The sequence below is a fragment of the Nycticebus coucang genome, chromosome 14 (assembly GCF_027406575.1).
Source record: "Nycticebus coucang isolate mNycCou1 chromosome 14, mNycCou1.pri, whole genome shotgun sequence".
Lineage (NCBI taxonomy): Eukaryota > Metazoa > Chordata > Mammalia > Primates > Lorisidae > Nycticebus > Nycticebus coucang.
The window spans coordinates 25,156,665-25,180,974 of NC_069793.1; the positions used below are offsets into that span (position 1 = coordinate 25,156,665).

Below are 24,310 nucleotides of genomic sequence, written 5' to 3' on the forward strand. Positions count from 1 at the left end.
TTTGCTTGGTCTACTGATTCAAATGCTAATCTATTTCTGTGCCTGGCTTATTTCATTTAACATAGTATCTCCCAGATTCATCCATGTCACAAATGATGGTATCTCATTTTCTTTTTATGGCTGAATAGTATTCCATTGTGTGTATACATACCACATTTTCTTTATCCATTCATCTGTTGATGGGCACCTATGTTGATTCTATATCTTGTAAAGAGTGCAGAAATAATCATGAGTGTAAATATATCTCTTTGACATACTGATTTTCTTTCTTTTGGATATGTACCCAGTAGTGGGGTTGCTGGACCATATGCTAGGTCTAAATCATAGCTGTGTACATTAATGCGATCATGGGGCACCATACACTGGTTTTATAGACCATTTGACACATTTTCATCACACTGGTTAACATAGCCTTCCTGGCATTTTCTTAGTTATTGTGTTAAGACATTTACATTCTACATTTACTAAGTTTCACATATACCCTTTTGAGGAACTTCTATACTGTTGTCCATAATGATGGTACCAATACACATTCCCGCCATTTATAAGAGTTTCCTTTTCCCTGTGTCCTTACCAGCATTTGTTATTTACTTTTTTGTCTTTTTGATAATAGACTTCCTAACTTGGGTGAAAGACACTAAATATTGCATGTTCTCACTCATAGTTAGAAGCCAAAAAAGTTGATCTAATAGAAGTAAAGAGTACAATAGCAGTTACCAGAGACTGCGATGAGTAGGGGGAAGGAGAATTAGAGAGAGGTCGGTTCATGGCTACAAATTTACAACTAGATGGGAGGCATGAATTCTACTTTTCTGCAGCACTATAATTAACAATAATTTATTGTATAGTATATTTTCTGGTAGCTAGAAGAGAGGATTTTAAATGTTTCCAACACAAAGAAATGATAAATGTTTGAGTCAATAGATATGCTAATTACTGTGATTTGATTCTTATGCATTGTACACATACATTGAAATATCACCCTTTACCCCATTATGCACAACAATTATGTGTTAATTTTTTAATTAATTGATTTTTTAAAAGCAAGATAACTATATTTTTAAAAAATATTAACCTTCTCAAGAAATAACCCTCACAGACACACTCAGAAATAATGTTTTAGTAGGTATTTGGGCATCCTTTAATCCAGTCAAGTTGACAAATAAAGTCAACCATCACACCAGCTCAAACACTATCATGTAAGCAATTGCAATTTATATATATTTATAATCCCGTTGCCTCTTTTTCATTAAATTAGGACCAAATTGGCATAACTCATGGATTTTAAGAATGACACTATACCCAATTAGAAAGTAACTACCAAATGATTGTGTGGCCTATATTTGGATACCTTAATTGATAACAAACTCACACCTTCAAAGGCAGTCTGTTGCCCATTTGGATAGTTTTGACAGTTAGAATCATTATTATTTTTTTTAATGTTGAGTTGAAATTGCATTTCCTGTCATTATCACCCTTGGTCCTTGTTCTACGGCTTTAGGCACACAAACGTGTTTTAATCACAATTTAGGAGTACAGAATCAGGCCACTGACACAGAAACCCTGATTCCCACCGTGTATCCTCAAAGTCAGTTTGCTTTCTACAGAGTCAACACCTTTGTATTCTTCCCACATGATTCACGTGATTTAGTTTCAGTTGTTCCATTTTCTCCCCGTGTCTTGTTTACATGAACCGTGTGCACTGGCATTTCGGAGCTTTTTGCTGCTACATCATTAAAGTACTGGGTTCTGTTCCCCATGACATCACTGTCTGACCAGCTTGCCCAAGTAAAACGAAGTTTAATTAAATCTTAATGTTGCACCCGGCTCTTTACAGAATGAAATGCTATTTTCATCTCCTTGTGCTATTAGCAGAATCCATGATGAGTGTATAGAGTGCAGAATCAGGCCACTGACAGAGAGGAGCCTTCTGTCATTCACTCATAGTCTACTTTCACTGGGCTTGGGTTTTTTCCTCACCATATAGGTCTCATTTTTCTAACCACAGACAAATGGATTTATACTTGTGACAGCGTTTTTTTTTTTTTTAAGTTACAAAATTGGAATCACGAAAATATCAGACTGTTAATATACGTAAATAATATAAGCAATATGTGGTATAGGAAGGTTTGAGTTTATCCCTACAGGCTGCTATTATCCGGTAACCTTTGTCACATTTATGAATTGTCTAAATGGAAACCACTAATCTTCTGAGCACTCTGAAATTGAATGACCCATACAATAGTCTGTATTTAAACTGTTATCATTTCTCTCTCGTTTTTTAAGTTATGAAAAAAATAATCATCAAAGTTACTGTTCTCTGGGAGAAAAAATACTCCCAGGTACCCATGGGCTTACCAATTTTCCCTGCTTATAAATCCTCAGGAAATATCCTGTGCCTCAGTTATTAAATGTTGATGCAATGATAATTATTCTGACAGTTGGCTATTATTGCCTGTCTTAGAGAAGTAAAAAAGAAAATATGATTATATGGGTTGAGATATATATCTGTAGACAGAGACAGAGATATAGATGTAAATATACACAACTTGTACACAATTTTCACTATCTCTAACAGCTAAAATCAAATAGAGCATATATTTTAAAAAAGCACAATGTGTGGACTTTTAATGTACTCAATCATTGAACTGATAACAATGCAAATATGTTCCTTCAGGCAATTCTTTCCTGATTTCTTAACTTTTTACTTCAGAGAATAGTGATATATAATAAGTTCTTTTATTTTGCAGTAAAAACCAAAGAGCCTAGAAGACTTCCTGGACACCAGCTTCCTAATTCCCATGTTAAATAAGAATACTTTAAAGTGTAACATAGAATTAGCTCCCTTTAGATAAAAATACTATGGAACAGAATGTTGAGCAGTCTCTTTTTAAAGATACACAGGCCACAGAAAAGTAAAATATCAAGTTTGGGTATAAATGTTCTCATTTAAGTTCTTCCTATGCAAACCAAATTCTTTTAAAATGCCTGTGAAAAGATTCCATCCCAATAGCAGCAAAAGAAAAAATAAAAAGGAAAATATATGTGAAAAGATTTTTATTTTTAATAGTATCTGTCTACGAATCTTGTCAATATGTGTGTTTTGTACCTGTTAACATGTGTGAAGATCGTGACGTTATTTTTACATAGTGATTAATCTAGTCTCCAAATAAAAACTCCAGCACGTTCACAATTAGCATTTAGAAGCATAAAATGAAAGAAAAGATTTGGATTTTCTAAAAGATGTCCATTTGTCACAAATCAAATATGAAAGTTATCAACATTGTTATTTGTTTAATACTTAATTTTTTCAATAGTCTCAGAGTCAGTGTGGCATGTAGTGAAGTGAGTTTGTTGAACGGTGCTTGAGTTTTTTTTTTTTTTTTGGTGTTTAATAGCATCAATATCTAGAAAATGTACAGGAAGAAAAGGTGTGATAGGAGTCCCATCATGAACACTTGCCCAAGTACATGGCTAATTCATAGTAAATATTTATTAAGTGACTCATTGCTTGACAGACTGAAAGATGGATTACCTGAGTAAATTAATGACTATGAAACTATTCTCATGCGCTGAACTCAAATCCAAGAGTCACTGTGATGCTCCATAGCTTTTGATGACTGTTATCTTTTTTATGATGATAGACAGAAGCCCTCTTCTGGGACATTCCTTTTCTAAACAGGAACAGCAAGCATCAATACATTTGAAATAAATTTTAAACACTAAGACTTCCCACTTGTATCTTTGTATTTTTCCTGGGAAAGTGGCCTCTCTATGTGAACAAAACATCTCCTGTTACCTCCAAATGGCACATGTCTATCCATGACAGTCTCAGTTGAAAGCCTAATCATTTGAATTGGCAGATTTCTTAATAGCTCTGTGGAGAAGTCAAGAGGAGGCTTACATTTCTTCCTTGGCTTTTACTACTGCTCTGAGCTGCTTTGGTCCTGCTTTGCCAAAGAACTTAAGCTGGGTGAGAGTTAGCTATGCCCTCTAGACTAAGTTATAGTAAAGCAAATTTAAGGGCTAATTTTTACCAAACATGAAGTGTTACACAAACATTCTTGTGATAGTGACCGGGCACAAAACAATTTCTCTGACCTATGCTAAAGGCAACAAAGTTCTACCTTTTTGTTCTTTTATATTCTCTGAATGCCATATTTTGGCAGACTTTATTCTAGAAGCAGAACTAGTTTAGCTGTATAGTGGAATTAGCCAATGTAATATTCTCCTTCACGGCTGGACATAGGACTAGTCACGGGTGAAGTCTTGGGTGTCATCCCTAACTTGAGGATACCTGCTTCTGGTCTCATTAGATTATTAAATGGTATTAATACCAGTGTCAGAGTATCTTAAAAATATATAGGTAGATGCACATATGTTGAATACCATTAATTTCTCCAATAAAAGCTCATTTCTATCATTTATAATGCCAATTACTGACACATCTATTTGCTTAAGAAAAAAAAGCTAGCGTCTAGTATTGACCGTTATCATTAGCTGACAGGTGTTGATGAAAATATGGGGAATATCGTTTAAGTAGCTATCTCAAATGTGGCTTTTCTTATATAATTCTTGCAAATGACCTCTGAAGGATAAGTTTTAATTAAGACAAGTGACTCCTCATTTATATAGGGATACCATCTACACTGAAATAGTTTCAGGAAAGTTGAAGACTTTTTATAATTTTTATTTCAAAATGGTATGGGATACAAGTGCACTTCTTACATGTGCAAATTATATAACATAATGCTGAAGTTAGGCCACATTAAGAGTGTGAAGCAATTTATGTGAATAGTGTACGTTGTACTTGATTGGTGAGTTTTTATCTCTCACCCACACCCCTCTCCTTCCTTCTTAGTCATCCATGTCCTTTACCTACCTTTATGATGCGTACCCATCATCTAATCCCCACCTATTAATTAATGAGAACATGTAGTGTTTGGTTTTTCATTCCTGAGATACTTCACGTAGGATAATGTTTTATAAGTCCATTCAAGTTGTTGCAAATGACATTATTTCATTACTTTCATGGCTGAGCAATACTTCATAGTGTGTGTGTGTGTGTGTGTGTGTAAGTGTATACAGAGGGTGCCAAAAATGTGTACACATTTTAAGAAAGGATATAATGTATTAAATTTGTAATCCTCAAGTTACATTTGACTTCTCCAATTACAAGAGGTGCTCAATGTAACTTGTATTCATCTTTTGTGACCACTATATATCAAGTGTTACAGTTTTAATACAGCTTTTTCCTTCCTGAAAATGTGTACACTTTTTGGTACCCTCAGAATATATCCCATTTTCTTTATCCATTCTTCAGCTGATAGACATGTAGGTTGATTTTATGTCTTTGCAATAGTGAATTGTGCTGTGATAAACATTTGGGTGTAAGTGTCTTTTTGTTAGAGTGTTTCTTTTTCCTTTGGGTAGATACACTATGTTGGAATTGTTGGATAGTAAGCTTTTGGTTCTTTGAGGAATTTCTGTGCTATTTTCCATAGAAGGTGCACCAATTTACAATCCCACCAACAGTGTATAATTGTGTCTCTTTAATTACATTCGTACCAACATCTATTGTTTTTTAACTTCTTAATAATGGCCATGCTGATAGAAGTCAGGTGGTATCTACGTGTACTGTGACTTTAATTTGCATTTTTTTGATGATTTAATGATGTCGAGCATTTTTTCATATGTCTGTTGGACGTTGGTATGTCTTCTTTTCAGAAAACTTCATTCATGTCTTTTGTCCTCTTTTTTATGGATGCTTTAGGAATTATACACTGCTATTGGCTCTGTCCAGGTAATGGTATGGAGGTCTTTATTAAGACTCTTCACATTCTTTAGAATGAAGCCCCAATTTCACCCTTTCAAAGAGGCCTTTCATGGCAAGCTATCCAGAGAATAGTAATGATAGAATAATAATAGTAACCACAACTATGATAGTAGCTAATAATTTAGGGGTATTTCTATGCACCAAGCCCTGAGCTTACCACTTTGTATTTCTTTACTCATTTAATCTTCACAACAAGCCTATGAAGTGGAATATTTGGCTTCAATTGCAAATAAGGAAACTAAGATACAGAATCTTACCAATACAACAGGTAGTATTTGACTTCAGTAAGTCTCAAAGTTCATCATCCTCACAGTTAAGTGAGACTATCTTATCCCATCCTAGTTCTTATTACATAGCCCTGACCATTCCTTAATGATTTTAATATAATCTGTAAATACCTGTATTTACCTGTTTTTTCCTCATTTCTCAAGAAATGTTCTTTTTCAACAATTCCTTTTTTTTCTCTCTCTCTCTTTTCTCAAAGCATTTTTCTTGAGGGCAGGGACCATGCCTATTTTATAATTACCCTCCCAGGGGATCTAAAACTGTCATCAACATATAGTTGGTGCTCACTTTATTGATTTTCAAAAATGAGTGAGGGTGGCCAAAGTCAGATACTGCATTGCTGATTTTAGTCTCTCATTGCCCCATTTCACTCTACAATCAAAAGGAAAGGTACGTGCATTGGAATTGCTAAGTTTCTCAGACATTCTCTGCTACTTGTGTCTTGTATCTGGCATCAGTGAACCCAGCCGTGGATTTAATAGGGACTATTTTGACATCTGACAATGTGATGGAGAAAACAGCTTACCTTCTATCGATTCTGTGCACTATCGCCAAGGTAGTGCTTCTTAAACCAAGTCCACTTAAAACTCAGTAGAGCCTCTATATCTGCACATTTTAAAGATAGTGTCCAAACTTGTTAGCACGACATATGAGATCACTCATGAATTTGTCCCTGACTAACCAGGCATGTCAATTTGTTGCACTTACACTTGTATGGGTTCATGTGTACACACACACACATACACACACACACACACACACATGCCATCTCTCACCAATTCTTCTGGATCTCTTATTCATGGAAAGGAAGCTGCCAGGCTCATTTATGGGTGTCTCCCTTCCATCTTGTGAAATGTGTTTTTATCAACTAGTTCTATTTGTCTTTTAAGCCTCATCTCTTCAGAAGTTTGTTCCTGGTTCTCCTCAGTCTTATTCAGGTCCTCTGATAGTACTCAGTACATACCTTGTTTTATATAAAATCTGCCATTTTATTCTATACCTGTTTATCTTACTACTACATTCAATAGATTAGGAATTTCTTGAAGCAGAATCCGCATTGTTCTAACATACTGCTCTATCCAGAGTACAGGCTCTAGAAATACTGGATGAATAAAATTTATATTATATGAAAAAAAAGAGAGTGAGGTCTAATTCTAAAGCATTCCTAGATCTGAAAATAATCTGTGGCAAACTGCTGTTCAGAGAGGTGTGTGCACTTGCTGGAAGCATTTTATGACTTCAGTGGATAAGGCCAATTTCATTCCCTGGTGATGTCAATATGGCAACTTTCATCAGCCTGAAAATTCCTCTGGCACAGAAAACACATAGTCTGGAAGCTGTTTATGAGACTAAGAAGGTGAGTCAACAGACTTTGTTCCAAGTTGGCAAGAAGGGACTTAGTCCTAAACATCTAAAGCTCCATAATTCACATTGAGCTTCTCACTAATTTAAATGTTAATGTAAATGTAAAACATGTTGTATTGATTTGGAACTGTTGTTATATGAATATCACGTAATTGAGCTTCCACCAGCAGATTCAAATGGACATTCTGTCACATCAATTTCTTATAATTAAGAAAAAGTGTGTTTTTTCCTTTTTTTCTTTTTTATCATGTAAAATCATTTGTTGTAGTTCCAGGGTCTAGCAGGGGGAAGTTAGGAGACCTTCTGCCTTCCTACAATGGCTTTCAGTTCTGAGCAAAAGGATCAATTTCCAAACCTATTCTTTTAGAATATTGAACATTTAAATTCAAATAGGTAAAGAGATTAGTATTTTTCCTATGGCAAAGGTGAAAAAAATAGACACTGTGACAGTACTGGGTACTTCAATTTCTTTTGTTAGTTTTTTTAGCCATCATCTCTTTTTATTGGGGTTTATACATTTTTTAAAGAGAAATGCAATTTATAAATAATCTTCCATTACATTAGACACACATAAAAGAAATTAAAATGAGGTTGATGAAGATGATGACCACAACTGGACATTGTTGTATATGCTTACTCCAGGCCAGACCCTGATGCAAAGTACTTTAAAAAAAATGTCTTCATTTAATCCCTAAAGCAGCACAGGGAGTGGACAGCTCTTATTATCTGGTTTTATAAATTAAGATACTGACCCATAGGGCGGCGCCTATGGCTCAAAGGTGTAGGGCGCCAGCCCTATATGCCGGAGGTGGCAAGTTCAAACCCAGCCCTAGCCAAAAACTGCAAAAAAAAAAAAAAAAAAAAGATACTGACCCGTAGAGATATTAAGCCACTTTTCTAAAATTCTGTATCACCAACCTTGCTGACTGTAGGTTGCTCTGATTCCAAGGTCTTATCTTACCCCTCTGCTGCTAAACTATATGACATGACCAACACATGCACGCCTGAAGAGTGGATTTCTTTCTTTCTTTCTTTTCTCTTTGTTTGCAGTTTCTGGCTGGGGCTGGGTTTGAACCCACCACCTTTGGTATATGGGGCCAGCGCCCTACTGCTTTGAGCCATAGGTGCTGCCCAAGAGTGGATTTCTTTTTTAAGACATTGATACAAACATACAATTAAGGATTCAGTACTGCTATGGAGACACTAAGTAGATGTATAAAATCCAGAAACCTGGTTTCTATTGGTGAACACGTTGCATCTTACTCCCTTTCCCTGAACCATGTAACATTTGAACCAACTGCTCAGTGAGGGCTCTTCCAGCCCCACACATTATGAATCTGTATAATGATGATTCACTTCACTCTGATCAACCAAACTTCTGCCACATTCTTTTCTTCTCAGCCACTCATCATGGAGCTTCTTGTTTGGAACCTGTGTTCCTACATACAGGCAACCCTACCTACTTCAGTTCTCCGTACTAACATTTCTTTGAAACATGCTAAATACGAAGCAGAAAACTCAGTCCAAAAGATGGAAGAGGCAGCATGTTGTTCTCTTGAGCATAGAAATGTCATGTAAAAATCAAAGTCCTGAGAGAAATCAGACAAGGGCTTTGTATATCAAAGGATGAATTTAGAGGTTAAAATCGTAAAGGCTTGACAGTATCAACTTAAATCGAATTTGTCCTGATGCAGAGTCATCATCAAGAGTTGCAATGCTAGGCTATATAGCACAGCGCATACATAGGAGGAAGGAGCTTAGGGTTGGGGATCGTACAGACCTGCTAACTCAGTGGTCCCCAATCTTTTTGGCACCAGGGACTGGTTTCATTGAAGACAACTTTTCCACGGACTATGAATGAGGGAGATAAGGTCTCTATGTAGTCAAACCTCTCTGCTAATGATAATCTGCATTTGTAGTTCTCCCCAGGGCTGCATCACTGCCTCAGCCCACCTCAGATCATCAGGCAGGAGGTTGTCATAAAGATCTCGCAACCTAGATCCCTCACGTGCACTGTTCACAGGTTCTGACTCCTATCACAGGCAGTGATGTGAGTGAGGGGGAGCAGCTGTAAACACAGATGAAGTGTCAGCTGGTCACACCTGCTGGCCACTCACCTCCTGTTGTGGGGCCCCAGCCCAACTGGGGTTGGGAACCTCCATGCTAACTCTGCCACTCTTCTCTTTCTAGGTAATTGACTTAAACACCTATTCTTCAATTTATTCACCTGTAAAATGGGAATCATATTCAAATTTATCCTAGAGTAGATATGAGGCTTAATTCCTAAAATAATGTAAAGAATTCAGCCCAGGATCAGAAGTATGATATAAGCTTAAATTAGTATCTTTTATTCTGGTAACAGCTGCAAACAATCTGATGCTGTCAGTTTTAAAATTATCCTTGCAAATAATGATTCTAGCTATCATTCAACTTTAGATTTTAAGAACTGTTATTGTTTTTGCAACACAGAGATCACAAACAATAGTCAGATATAAATATTTTACCCATAAATACCTTTTTCCTTAGAAGATATGTGAGGAAAGAAAAATCAGAATATCGTGCTAAACTCTGTGAGCTGTCCTACAAATTGTCTGCAGTTTGCCCAGACCTTCCAGAATTCCAACTTCTTCCCCTCAATATCAGAATATCTGAATGACAGATAGCTGAACCCCTGGCCATTGGGCTCCAAAAGATTATTAATCCTGTGAGTTAAAAAGAACATTTCAGTAAATTCCATCAGGTAGATAATTGATTTTTTTTTTCAAAACAATAGATGAATCTCAAATTAATTGATTATAATCACCTTAGTATCATTTATCTACAAATAGCAGAGAGAGAAGCTATTAATTGGCATACATACATTTAGAAAAATTCAGGCTGTATCTAAACATGAAAGTTTTGTTTCCACAAATTCTTCCTGATCATTATACCTACCTCAAACCATGTCCTTAGAAGGAAAATTATCATAGAACTTTAAAAATGAAAGGGGCCAATGTGGTGATTTCATACAAAACCTATCATTTTACACATACAGAAATTAAGACTCAGCGAGTTTTGGGTACTTGCCCAAAATTGCCTGCCTAATTATGGTAGGATTATAAATTGAATCTAATTCTCAATCCAATGCCCATATTTACTTATTTTCTTTGTTGCTATATCAAACTGAGAAATCTGTAAATTATAGTGTGTATTTTCTAGGTTTTTTTAATGTCTGTTTGTCTATTAGAGTTGAAATAAACTGATAATTATGGGTATATTGTTTTGAGTTCATGGCCAGTAGGATGAGGTAAGAGCAAACGTCAGTGTACAATAAGCTATTTATAAAGAAGCTTCCCCAGTGAAATTCCTATGACACAATTCAGTAACGAAATGCAATGAGCATTGACAAAAAATGAAGAATAACAAATTTATCTCTCTACATATACATATATATTTGCTTTAGTTTACCCATCTTTTCATTTGTTAGTTATGTAACAAACATACACGTGACAGATCCATATTCTGTCATTTCAAATTACCAGATTCTATTGGGGGTATATAGGAGGTAGGAATGTAATCCTAAATTTGTTTTCATTTGTATGGTATGATTTTAAAATAGGATGTTTATGTTATTCCTCTGCAGGTGTAAAGAAGCAGCATCTGCCGAAATTCAGAGCACTTATTGGGTTTTCTTAGGAAAATCAAGAACTGTCAAGAGATATTATGATAAGGTAAGTTCTAAGAACCATTAATATGTTCCTTGGGGTCTTCCATTTAGCTACCTGAGTTCAGAACAAAGTCAGTTTATTAAGTTGGGAAAAGAAAGACAAATAGAAAGCCAGATTTCACTTTTGTTAGTGATACAGTTAATATTTGGGGATGTTGTTTTGATGTCTAGCAAAAATGGGCTTCCTAACCTTGAGCCCAGCATTAGACAGATTTACCATTTAGGCCCAGATCATGCTTGGCAACTGGAGTCCGTCCCAGTACTGTGGCCTGCCCTGTGTGATTTCCAGTGGAGAGCAGCAGATCCAAAGGCATCTTCCAAGCTGCCCACAGTAAACATGGTGGAATATCATTTAGAAAGTTAGTTATCAAAGACTTCTTAGGTATATGTTTCAAGAATACCAAAGGTCTACTGGGTACATCCAACCTGCAGTCTACAGAGCACAGGCAGAGCATGTGAGGGCTTTTTTACTGATCTATGGATATAACAAAAATTATGTATGGACCTTTTGGTTTTGCTCATCAGCTTTCATTAGTGTCTGTGCATTTCACGTGTGACCCAAGACAACTCTTTCTTTTTCCAATGTGGCACAGAGAAGCCAAAAGGTTGGACACCCCGAGATCAATCTTTTAAAATTTGACACTTAAAATTTATACTTCTGCAAGCTAACATGTAAGCATAAATGTATAATTAAATCTATAAATACCCTGATTTTATCTTGTGTTCACTTTGAAAGGAAGGGACTATTATTCCTTGCTACCAGGTCTCTGCTCCTGCAGAGAAAATAGACCTCTGTGTTCAAAAGAGAAGCCTGGTTTCCCTCATCTTTCCCCTTCTAGTATGCGATGGGAATACTTTAAATGTAAAATACAGTTTCCTCCATTTAACCAAAAAATAACATAGTGTTACAACTTGATGATGAGTGGTTAATAATTGTGCTTGAACTAATGAAAATATGAAAAAGGAAAGGTTAATATAGTCTTTAAGAAAGTGATCTCAATAGCCGGGCATTGTGGTGGGCGCCTGTGGTCCCAGCTGCTCGGGAGGCTGAGGCAGGAGAATCGCTGAAGCCCAAGAGCTAGAGGTTGCTGTGAGTCCTGTGACATCATGGCACTTTACTGAAGGCTGTAAAGTGAGACTCTGTCTCTACAAAACAAACAAAAAAAAAAAGCAAGTGATCTCAGGAAAGGGCTATAGAGAAACATTTTACACCTAGGTAGAATATATAGTTGGGTTGGATGTCAGGAAGTATGACCTCAGATGTACACTTTGAGATATTTACTGGCATGTCTACTATTGTGAGTGAGTATGAACTGGAGAAAAGTAGGACAAATACGGATCTCTTGTTGGCTGTAGACCTTGGTGCTGTAGTTTTCTGCTGCTGGGATGGAATGCCGGTATAGATACCAAGTTATAAATTAGATACTGGAGAAAAGGGAAGCTCATTAAGTAAGGAGAAATCTCCTTCTTCCTGAAAATGAAAAATATTGTACTGAAAGAAAGATGAGGAGTAATAAGCAAATGAAAACCCTGGGACTTCTATGAAGGAGCCAACCCCCAAATCCTTTGCAAGACAAAGACCTTTAAAAGGGAAAGCAAAGTGGCCCTGGGTCAGTAGGGTGTCCTGCTCCAGAAAGAAATGAATGAAAATCTCAGTGTATGTCCCTGACTGAAAACCCCAGGAATTCTCTGGGTTAAGTTCAGCCCACGGCAAGTTCATCTTTAGTATTTAGTAAATGTTAGTTGAATAAATGATTGAATGAATAGATTATGTATGAATGAATAAGACGGTTTTCTATTATACATGTTTTCACATCTAATCTGGAATAAGTAAATGCCAGTTTTCTTCCTTTTTCCCATGTTCCCAAAGCTTTTACAAAACATCCTGTTAGCACAGGAGGACACCAAAAGTTTAAAGAAAACGGGTAACTTAGGAGAAAGCTACATTTATCCCCAAAAGATCTATCAGAAAGAATTTATCTCAGAAGTTCAAGGCTGCCTGGTTTCTGGGCACCAACAAATCACAGCATAATAAATCAGATCATCATGAGAGCATTTTAACTTTAATTTTCTGAGATTTATGAAGTTTACAATCATATTTATAATAAGTGAGTAAAATAAATGCATAGCAGTTTCTATAGGAATGTTTGGATATTCAGAGAGATTTTCCAAGAACTCTTTGCAAAAACTTATTTAATTTCTACAGAAGCTCAGAAAATACAATCACTCATTTGATTAACTATCATACGTCTTAGTCTATTGTTGTATATAAGCACTGGCATGCAGATTTTTGTCCTATTTGGAATTGTTGTCCTAATAGGCATTGGTCCTATTTAGTTTATTTCTTATTTTTCCTTGGTGGCAAAGGAGTCAGAATGGTTACCTTCTGAAAGATCATTAAATGGACAGAGCAACAAACTGGAACAAGTATAGTTCCAAGTAGCCTTCGAAGCATCCTGATTCGTATGCAATGTAGACATCTACTTGGATAATCACAGTGTGTGTTACTTTATGATCCCTGATTTTATTTAACAACAGAGTTCCACTTATTCCTGGAAATATATTTATAAATTAGATCCCCCAATGTCTACCATGAGTTATATAATTTCCAGCAAAACAATATTATTACCCCAATCGATAGAGAACTAAAAGGATATTTGCTATTACCACATCCTGGGGAATTTTATTTTTTGATAAAAAATACATAACCTTTTTCTGTCTGGGTTGTTTCTGAAATGTGGCTGTATTGGTAATGACTGAAATAGTTATTAGGTCTGATTCATAGAGTTCTTAGTAATAGAACAAACATGCCCACATTCCCATGACTCAGACCCTGGTTAACAAATCTTTACACCATAAATCCTATGTAACCTTACTCAGGGAGATTGTAAGCTGTATAGAGATACCTTCTCCTTGCTCTTACATTAAAAATTAAATTAAAACACCAATAATGGCAAGAGTATAGAGAAAGAGCACTTTTATAAACTGACGTTCAGAGCATAGTTTCATACTATCCTTCCAGGGACCAACCTAGCATGTGCATTATAAATTTTTGAAATGTAGCTGACCCTGACCTAGCAGTTTTTTTTTAATTTATCTGAAACAAGTCAGTGTCCAAATGAAGAAATATATGTAAGGATGATCATCTGAGCATTGTGAACAGTTGCAATTTATTGGAGGCAAGCTAAATAACTAAAAAGATTAGATGTATTATAATATGCTCTATAATAAATAATTATTATAATAATGTCATAAACACTGAACAGCCATTCATAACGATGGCGCTTCTCTGAATGTGTACACAAAGGAGTATATTCACAATATATCATTAATTTTTTTTTGAGACAGAGTCCCACTTTGTCACCCTCAGTAGAGTGCCACAGCGTCACAGCTCACAGCAACCTCCAGCTCTTGGGCTTAGCCAATTCTCTTGCCTCAGCCTCCCAAGTAGCTGGGACTACAGGCACCTGCCACCAATACCCGACTATTTTTTTTGTTGCAGTTTGGCTGGGGTTGGTTCGAACTCACCATCCTCAGTATATGGGGCCAGCACCCTACTCACTGAGCCACAGGCACTGCCTACAATATATCATTAATTTTAAAACTCTGATTATAATAAATTATGTAAAGTTACATTACATATATTATGCATTTGTATGTTTAGAAAAATATCTAAGTAAAGGGATTTTTTTTTACCTTTTCTATTTTTTAAACAGTAAATAGACATGTGGTTATATAACCTGGGAGAATAAAATAATTGGCAAACTAGGGAAAAATTCTTCAGAGGGTAAAAGATGAACCTCTTTCTTCATGAAAACATACATGTGTTCACATACACATATAATACACCCCACCTCTTTACCATCCACATTGTTTCTACCCCAGAAGGAAAGAGTTGGCCTTGTGAACCTACCATGTTTTCCTGGGAACATGTCTGAGCAGTGACCCCTATTTCTTAGTCTATAACATTGACTACAACTCCCACCTGTTAGGGTAAGTTATAGAACCGAGGGTCTGTGGCTACTATAATCATGGCAAAGGGCACTAGATGGGTGGTGTAGGGTGGGATGGAGAGAGAGTAAAAACTCATACTGTTGCAGGAAGACAAAAGCCAATGGAGAGAAAGAGCACCCAAACACCACATTTATAAGAGGAAGGGCTTTATTCACCAGCTGGGAGCTTACAGCATAGAATACCAAATGGCCGTGCCCCGCAACTTCCTTGGTCTTTCCCTTTTTATTGACAGTCAAAAAAGTTCCACCCCACAGGTACCCTTCTCATTGGCCAGTTTGTTTTTTTGTTTGTTTGTTTGTTTCGTTTTTTTGTAGGCTTACACTAAAAGACTTTTTTTAAATAAATTTTTAAACAGGGTGACACCTGTGGCTCAGTGGGTAGGGCACTGGCCCCATTTACCAAGGGTGGCAAGCTTGAACCCAGCCCCGGCCAAACTGCAACAAAAAAATTGTTGTGGCGGGCACCTGTAGTCCCAGCTACCCAGGAGGCTGGGCAAGGAAATCACCTAAACCCAGGAGATGGAGATTGCCATGAGCGGTGATGCCACAGCACGAGGGCAACAAAGTGAGATTCTGTCTCAAAAAAAAAAAAAAAAAAACAAGAAAGAAATTTTTAAACAAATTTTTCAAGCCAAAGGAAAAGGATGCCAGAAAGAACACTGGATCTGTAAGAGGAAGGGAAAACACTAGAAAGGGTAAATATCTGAATACATATATGTGTAAAAGACCCATTTTAAGTATTTTATTATATGTAATCTATGTTTAATAAGTTATATGTTGGCTCGGCACCTGTAGCTCAAGCAGCTAAAGTACCAGCTGCATACACCAGAGGTGGCAGGTTCGAATCCAGCCTGGGCCTGCCAAACAACAAGGACAACTACAACCAAAAAATATCCCAGAGCTGTGGAGGGTACCTGTAGTCCCAGCCACTTGGAGGCTGAGGCAAGAGAATTGCCTAAGCCCAGGAGTTGGAAGTTGCCGTGAGCCACGATGCCAGGATACTCCACCCAGGGTGACAGCTTGAGGCTCTGTCTCAAAAAAAAAAAAAAAAAATTATATGTTTATGAATGTACATATATATTTCTTTTAAATATTATTATTTAAAGCAAAAACAATAACAATGTCTTCTAGGACTTATAGGTGGATGTAAGATACAAGAAAATAAAAATACAAAAGTTAGAGAGAACAGATGAAACTATACTATACTACTGTTGGTTGAGCTTATTACATGGTTATACCCTTCCTGAACCAGTATAATATCACTTGTTTGGGATATAATTTACTTGAGTGTAAACAACTGTCAAAACTCTTTGAAGAGAACATCTTGTATTTGTGCGTTTCTTTCTTTTCTTTCTTTCTTTCTTTTTTTTTTAAGACAGAGTCTCACTTTGTCGCCCTCGGTAGAATGCCGTGACATCACACCTCACAGCAACCCCAAACTCCTGGGCTCTAGCCATTCTCTTGCCTCAGTCTCCCAAGTAGCTGGGACCACAGAAGCCCACCACAATGCCTGGCTATCTTTTAGAGTTGGGGTCTTGGTCTTGTTTGGGCTGATCGCGATTTTGTGAGCTCAGGCAATCCACCCACCTTGGCCTCCCAGAGTGCTAGGATTACAGGCGTGAGCCACCGCATCAGCCCTGGTGCATTTCTTTTTTCTTTTTCTTTTTTTTAGAGATAGAGTCTCACTTTATCGCCCTCGGTAGAGTGCTATGGCATCACAGCTCACAGCAACCTCCCACTCCTGGGCTCAGGTAATTCTCTTGCCTCAGCCTCCTGAGAAGCTGGGACTACAGGTGCCCGGCTATTTTTTGTTGCAGTTTGGCTGAGGCTGGGCCGAAACCCATCACCCTCAGTACATGGGGCGCCCCACTCACTGAGCCACAGGTGCCACCCCCTAGTGCATTTCTTTTCTTTCTTTCTTTTTTTTTTTTTATTGTTGAATCATAGCTGTGTACATTAGTGCAATCAAGGGGTACAATGTGCTGGTTTCATATATAATCTGAAATACTCTCATCAAACTGTTCAACATAGCCTTCATGGCATTTTCTTAGTTATTATATGTAGACATTTGTATTCTGCCTTTAGTAAGTTTCACCTGTACCCATTCTAAGATGCACTGTAGGTGTGGTCCCACCCATTACCCTCCCTCCGCCTTAACCTCCCCCCTCCCTTCCCCTTCCTTGGCCTTTTCCTCATAGTCTTGTGCTATAGTTGGGTTATAGCCTTCATGTGAAAGCTATAATTTAGCTTCATGGTAGGGCTGAGTACATTGGATACTTTTTCTTCCATTCCTGAGGTACTTTGCTAAGAAGAATATATTCCAGCTCCATCCATGTAAACATGAAAGAGGTAAAGTCTCCATCTTTCTTTAAGGCTGCATAATATTCCATAGTGTACATGTACCACAATTTCCTAGTCCATCTGATGGGCACTTGGGCTTCTTCCATGACTTAGCAATTATGAATTGGGCTGCAATAAACATTCTGGTACAGATATCTTTGTTATATTGTGATCTTTGGTCTTCTGGGTATAAACCTAGTAAAGAAATTATAGGATCGAATGGCAGGTCTATTTTTAGGTTTCTAAGTATTCTCCAAACATCCTTCCAGAAGGAATGTATTAGTGTGCATTCCCACCAGCAGAGTAGAAGTGTGCCCTTTTCTCCACATCCACGCCAACTCATTGGCCAGTTTGAATCAAGCAGGAGATGCTATTCCTGCCCCCATAGAACTACAGGATTTCACAGAACTTGGAAATTTCCAAGTTTCAGGAAGTTTACAAATTCCCAAGAACTGAGTCACCGTGGAGAGGACCCTGCCTGTGTATCCTTGTGGTCTCCTTGAGAAGACCTGTTCTTCTAGACCTCACCATTCTTACTATCCTCTCTCATTCCCCCCTTTTGAGACTTCAATATATTTTAATTTGTGGTCTCAATATCAGCTTGTTTCTGCAGGTGCCAATATTAATTACTTTTTAGCACTGAGGTTTTAGGGACTGTGACTCTTCTTGGGTTCTCTACTCAGGCCTTAATAGTACCATGGTGGTGGGCTAATATACATACGAGTTTTTACTTTTCTCTGTGACATTTCCCCCCTTTTCCCAAAGTTCAAAGTCCAATTAAGACAAGTCCCTCGACAAGTTTCCTCAGGCTTCAACCGTGCATTGACCAGCCAGCTCCCATTATGTGGCTGGAGCAGGGTATGTTGATTGTCTTAAAAGTTACCTTTGCTTTCAAAGGGGCAGTGAAGCCCTATTCAGCCAGCTGTGATGACTCCAGGTGAGGATTTTTTCCATCTTCACTGCTGTGCGTGTGATCAGAGTGATGGTGTAAAGTCCTTTCTGCCTTGGTTTCAGGGAGACCAGGTTCTGATTCCAGATCTAGACTTGGTCCCCTTGATCTTCCAGAGAGAAAAGATGTACAGACACAAAAGACTGGAGCTCCTCGAAGGGCGTTGCTCCATACAACTGGATTCCTCAGGGTACTGCTGGTTCTTGGCATGCGTTGAACTGGCTGCTGGTGACACACTGTAGACTGACAGTTTTGGCCAGGGCTGCCAGGTGGGAGATGTAGAAATACTGGCCCAGCAACTTCATCAAATACTCTTGTCACCACGGTGGCTCCTACAATCTGGGGGACTGCTACTCATCCATCTAGCATCTTTATCCATCCTCCCTCTATTTCCTGGCTTCCCTCTGCTGCCAACCATTCCTTCTCCTCTGGGAGTAGATAGGGGTGAGCTCCAGGACCAATGGGATGAGGGGAGCCACTCCCAACACCTGGTACAGTTGGGATGCAGTCCTTTTTGCCTCAGTATTGGCTCTGGTGTTCCCCTTAGCGATGGTGGAAGCATCTCTTTGATGTCCATGATAGTGCATAACTGCTGCTACCTTCTGGAGTTTCCATACTGCCTCTAGTAACTGAAGTTATCTCCTAATGATACTTAATGTCTTTTTTTCCAGAATTTAATAGTCCCTTCTCCTTGTACAATGTCCCACATACTTGGAGAGTCAGAAAAGTATACTTAGGGTCAGTGTAAATATTTACACTTTTTCCTTGGCTTAATTCTAAGGCTAGGGTCAAGGCAATTAGCTCAGCCTTCTGAGCAAATGTGTGCCTTGAGGTAGGGGCTTAGCCTCCACAGTCTCTGTTAAGGTGACCAGTGCATACACAGCTCGCTGCTCACTTTGCACTGTCACATAACTGCTTCCGTCTACATACAAGTCCCAGTCTGCCTCTGTCCAGGGCTGGTCACGCGAGTCAGGTCTGCTAGAGTACACATTATCTATAACTTCCGTACAGTCATGCTCAGTCTCTCTTCCACTGACTGGAAGGAGCAGGGTTTAGAGTGTTGCATTAGAGAGCCAAAAACGTCCCTTACTGTCCATTAAATTGACCACAGAGTGGGGTACTTTTACTCTGAGATCCTGCCCTAGAGTCAGCTTATCAGCTTCTTGCACAAGGAGAGCAGTAGCAGCTAGAGCTAGTAAGCAGGGTGGCCATCCTCTTGCCACTCCATACAACTGCTTAAAGAGGTAGGCTACAGGCCTTGGCCAGGACCTAATCAGCTGGGTTAACACACCCACAGCCATTTTATCTCTCTCTGAGACATACAGAGTAAAGGGCTTGGTCAAGTCTGGCAGTTCCAATGCAGGTGCAGCCATCAGCCTCATCTTTAGCTGGGAGAAGGCATGTTCTTGTTCTCCTCCCCACTCCAAGGGCTCTCTCTCCTCTCCTTTAGTTGCCTCATACAAGGGCTTAGCTAAAACAGCAAAGTTGGGGATCCAAAGGCAACAGAAGCCAACCAGGCCTAAGAATTTCCAAACCTGCTTTTGGCTCATGGAGCTGAGGAGGCAACTAATGACCTACCTCCATTTCATGCCTAGATACCTCTACCCCTGCTGGATAGTAAATTTTAGATAACACACTTGCTGCTGGCAAATCTAGGCCTTTCATTTGGATACTTTATAGTCACATACCTCTAGATGTCATAAAAGATAGTCCATGCCTCGGGCTCAGCCCTCCTGGGTAGGGTGTCCTGAAAGGAGGTCATTGACATATTGGAACAGCACACATTCTAATTCCTCAGCCAGGAATTTCTGGAGGTCATGACCCAGCCCTTCTTTAAAAATCATGGGTGTTTTAAACCCCTGTGGCAACCTGGTCCATGTGTACTGTTTCCATGTCTGGTCTCTCTCACTGGAAAGCAAACAGCCTCTGGCTTCCCAGAACCAGCCTTACACTGAAAAAGGCCTCTTTTAAGTTCAGACAAGTGGACCACTTGGCTTCTGCTGGCAGCAGATTCAGCACAGTAGGATGCAGTGTTTACAGTTACACCATTTACTGGGATAACGTTTAATACTGCACAAGTTTTTTCAATGTAGCCAACAGGCGACCTTTGTTGAGTCTTAAGGCTTTAGAGTAAATATAATTACTGTATATAATTCTATACTTTTTGGCCAATCTCTTAGTCCCATTTAACAGATCAATTTAGTAAAACAGTTACATCTCATTTTATGAGTTGACAGTACAGACAAGGCTGGGATCTAATTACAGGTGGCCTCTATTTCCTCCTTTTAAACTATTTTTCTCTCTCCAATTTCTCTCCTTACTAAAGGCAAATTATAGTAGATCTAACTTATTTGCCAAAATAAACTGTACCTTTAATATACGGGGTCTGATTATTTGCATAATGTGCAGTAAGAATAATTAATTATTAGCCATCTAGGCTCTTTTTTCCTTTAAAATTGGCTTTGCTGGAACCTTTTATAAGGAATCTCAGGCTGGACTTTTTGAAAGCCTTTCAGAGTCCAGGTTTCATCTCTGCCATTAGATACCTATATGCATTGGGTAAATCCCTCTTCTCTTGAGGTCCCTAAGCACGTTTTGATTCCCGGACCCGTCAGCAAGTTACCTTCATTACTTACCACAGATCAGGAAATGTTATTGATGGGTATCTGGCCAGTTTTCCAAAGGGCTTTTTTATGGGCCTTATAAAGTCAATTTTAATTCCTTAACGCAGTCTGGACACCTCTGGAAATGCTATTCCAGTCAAAGCCTTGGTAAAATAACCAGTGCCTTCATCATGTCCTATAGAACAAAACAGATTCTTATTGAACTTATGCAAATAACTGTATTGTCAGAAATTAAGAATACTTACAAATGGCTTTCAAATTCCAGAGAAATCAAGGAGAGAGAAAAAATACATGTTTCAAATTCTGCTCATAAGTATATACATTGCTTGAAAAGCTACAAATAGCTTAAAAGACAGAAAATTATTTTCTTAACTTCTGGAAAACAGAACACAGAAAGAATCAACAATATTTCAAATAAAAAGCCATTACAAACTAGCCCAGTTCCATGCAACTGATTTCTGTTCTGTTGATGTTAGATTAGCAATACTTATAGACATGTTAACTTTCCAATGAAAGATCTAAAAATCTGCTTTTTAGTCCGAAGGTATTCAATTTCCAAAGACATCAGGAATTTGAATTCTAGAGAATTCGTCAGCCTCCTTAATATTTCTTTTTCTTTTTAGGATAAACTTTGGACTCAGCCAGTTACATAAAAAATACTTTCTTTTTAAATGAATTAAAATTATTACTGACAATATATGTTAGGACAGACCAACGTCTTATATGTTAGGACAGACCAATGCTTTATAATATTGGAATATATATATAACCATAACTCACACAAAATTAATCACCATTTTATATTTGACAATGTTTCCTGTATATTTTGAATAAATCAAATAAGTTTGATTTGTTTTCCCATGACTTTCAGTGGTCTTAATATTCAAGAAGACCAAATTTAGAGTTGTGTTTTTTTTTTTTTTGCTGGCCTGGGCCAAGTTTAAACCCGCCAGTCTCAGTGCATGTGGCCAGGGTTGCAACCCCTGCCCTATGGGCGTCAAGCCCCAGATTTAGAGTTTTTATTTTAGAAGGTTTGTCCAATATCAAAGGCCTAAAATAATTGTTTAAACAAAATTACAAGCCAAAAGATTTTAAAGGAAATACATAGTCAACTGGATCATGTGTAAATTCTTTCACAAATTGTCTTTTATGAGCTTCATTCAACCTGCACAGACCATCTACCAACATTCTAAACTTTCTTTAACTTTTGCCCTGCCTTCCACTTTCTTACACAACCATTCTGTTTCAGAACAAAATTTATCACACAAGACTCTTTCTTCACACAATGCCATTCTCCTTTCTGTCTAATTTCTCTAACTCTCAAAAACTCACTTCCCACAAAACAGGATCCCAGTTTACCATGAAGTCACCCGTTCACTCAGCCAAACAGATAACTAGAAGGTTTAAAAGGCAAGAATCTTATCCTTTGACAAAGACTCAGTTTTCCCCAACAATTTAAACAGCCAAATTATTACATTTTACGAATGAGACATTTTATGAGATGTAACATTGATACAGGATTTTCCCACTCAGAGCTGGACAGGGAACTCCCATTTTTCAGGCTCAGGTAAGCTTAGACATCAGACTCCCATCTTCAGGCACAAACCCTCTGAGCCCCAGAAAGGTCATGGACAAAGCAGCCTGAAACCTTTTGGAGGGCTCCACCCTGACTAAGGAGCACACACCCTAATCCCCTCCCCAGACCAAAACTGCAGCAAAGCCCTAATAACCTTGTCCAAGGTGAGGCGCAGCATTCATTCATTTGCTAGAACACCCCTTCAGTTTGTAAAGGTATTTTTCCATCTATCAAGTCCTGGCCAAAATATCTCTCTGGGCCAATTATTTACACCTAGAAAAAGGACTTGTGCAGGAAACCTCTGATCCGGTCCTCCTCCTCCCCTGCCAGAGACTGTTCACCTTGGAAACCTGTTGCTTGTATGGATACAGCCTCGTCCAGCACGAGATTTACACTCTCTTCCCCAGATTTTCAAGGGCCATCCAGAACTCACTGGACTGCCTGAACTGCAATACTTTCCAAGGCATGACCCCTCTGGCAATAGCTCTGGCACTCTCCACTCTTTCTGTATGCCCCTCAGTCCAACAAAATGCCATTTTATCACTGATCTGTGGCCCACAGGCTCAATTCTCAAATTCCTGAGACCAAACACTCACTGAAGAAATTCCAGTAACAAAACTACAACAACATTCTTTCTAATGTCTTTTCATTTTCCCCTAAGTCCCACATGGCCATGTGGCCACCACTGAAGAGAGAAAGAGGAAAACCTGGAACATCCAGTTTCTCTCAGAATAGCCAAGGGGCAAAGTTGGAGCAGGGAAGAAGGGCACACTCACACACTCATTTCACCCCATGAATTGGGGGGAGGGGTGGCAAAACCCCACCTATTACCTATCTCAGTCATTCTCCAAGCACTCACATGCACACAATCCCAACTCACTTCTTAACCTGGGCAGCCTCGATTTCACACTCAAGTTGCCACTTAGCCATAGGAGGCAAACCAATACTCCCCTAGGCCCTGTGAAGGGAGGTCCAACTCCACCCTCAGAGTTCTCTCAGTCAGACCACATCCACACACTCTCACACACCTCTCAACAGACCTGCCGGCGCTCTAATGGACAAGGAGTTGATCAGGCTCCTCTTCCACTAAAACTGTAGTGGGATTCCCAGATCCATCATGCCTTGCCTTAGATGTCTTCTGTGTAGGTACCTGTTCCTGCATGTCAGTTCTTCCCATGTTTGACTCCTTGAAGACCTGCCAACGGGGTCCTTTCTCAGCCCAGTTGAGGCGTCAACACAGGGAGGCCAAACTGCCTCCCTGGTGTGCTCAGTGGTTCATGTTACCCAGGCCGATTAGGGGCCCCCATGTGGGTGTCCAGTGGATTGGCAGCAACTCTCACTTCCCAGTCAGGGAACCAATAATGTTGCAGGAAGACAAAACCCAATGGAGAGAAAGAGCACCCAAACACCACGTTTATAAGAAGAAGGGCTTTATTCACCAGCCGGGAGCTTACGGCATAGAAGAATTCCAAATGGCCATGCTCCCTGACTGCCTTGGTCTTTCACTTTTTATTGACAGTCAAAAAAGTTCCACCCCACAGGTACTCTTCTCATTGGCCAGTTTGAATCAAGCGGGAGATGCCATTCCCGCCCCCACAGAACTACAGGATTTCGTA

General features: G+C 38.7%; 1 protein-coding gene across 1 annotated transcript in view; it reads left to right on the forward strand.

Moving 5' to 3' along the window:
* LRRC4C (leucine rich repeat containing 4C) overlaps positions 1-24,310 on the forward strand; it is a 1,324,260-nt gene that overhangs the window by 1,105,705 nt on the left and 194,245 nt on the right. Inside the window, exon 5 of the mRNA XM_053560150.1 lies at positions 11,109-11,196. The gene's annotated coding sequence lies outside the window, so the exon portion shown is untranslated. The remainder of the gene's footprint in view (positions 1-11,108; positions 11,197-24,310) is intronic.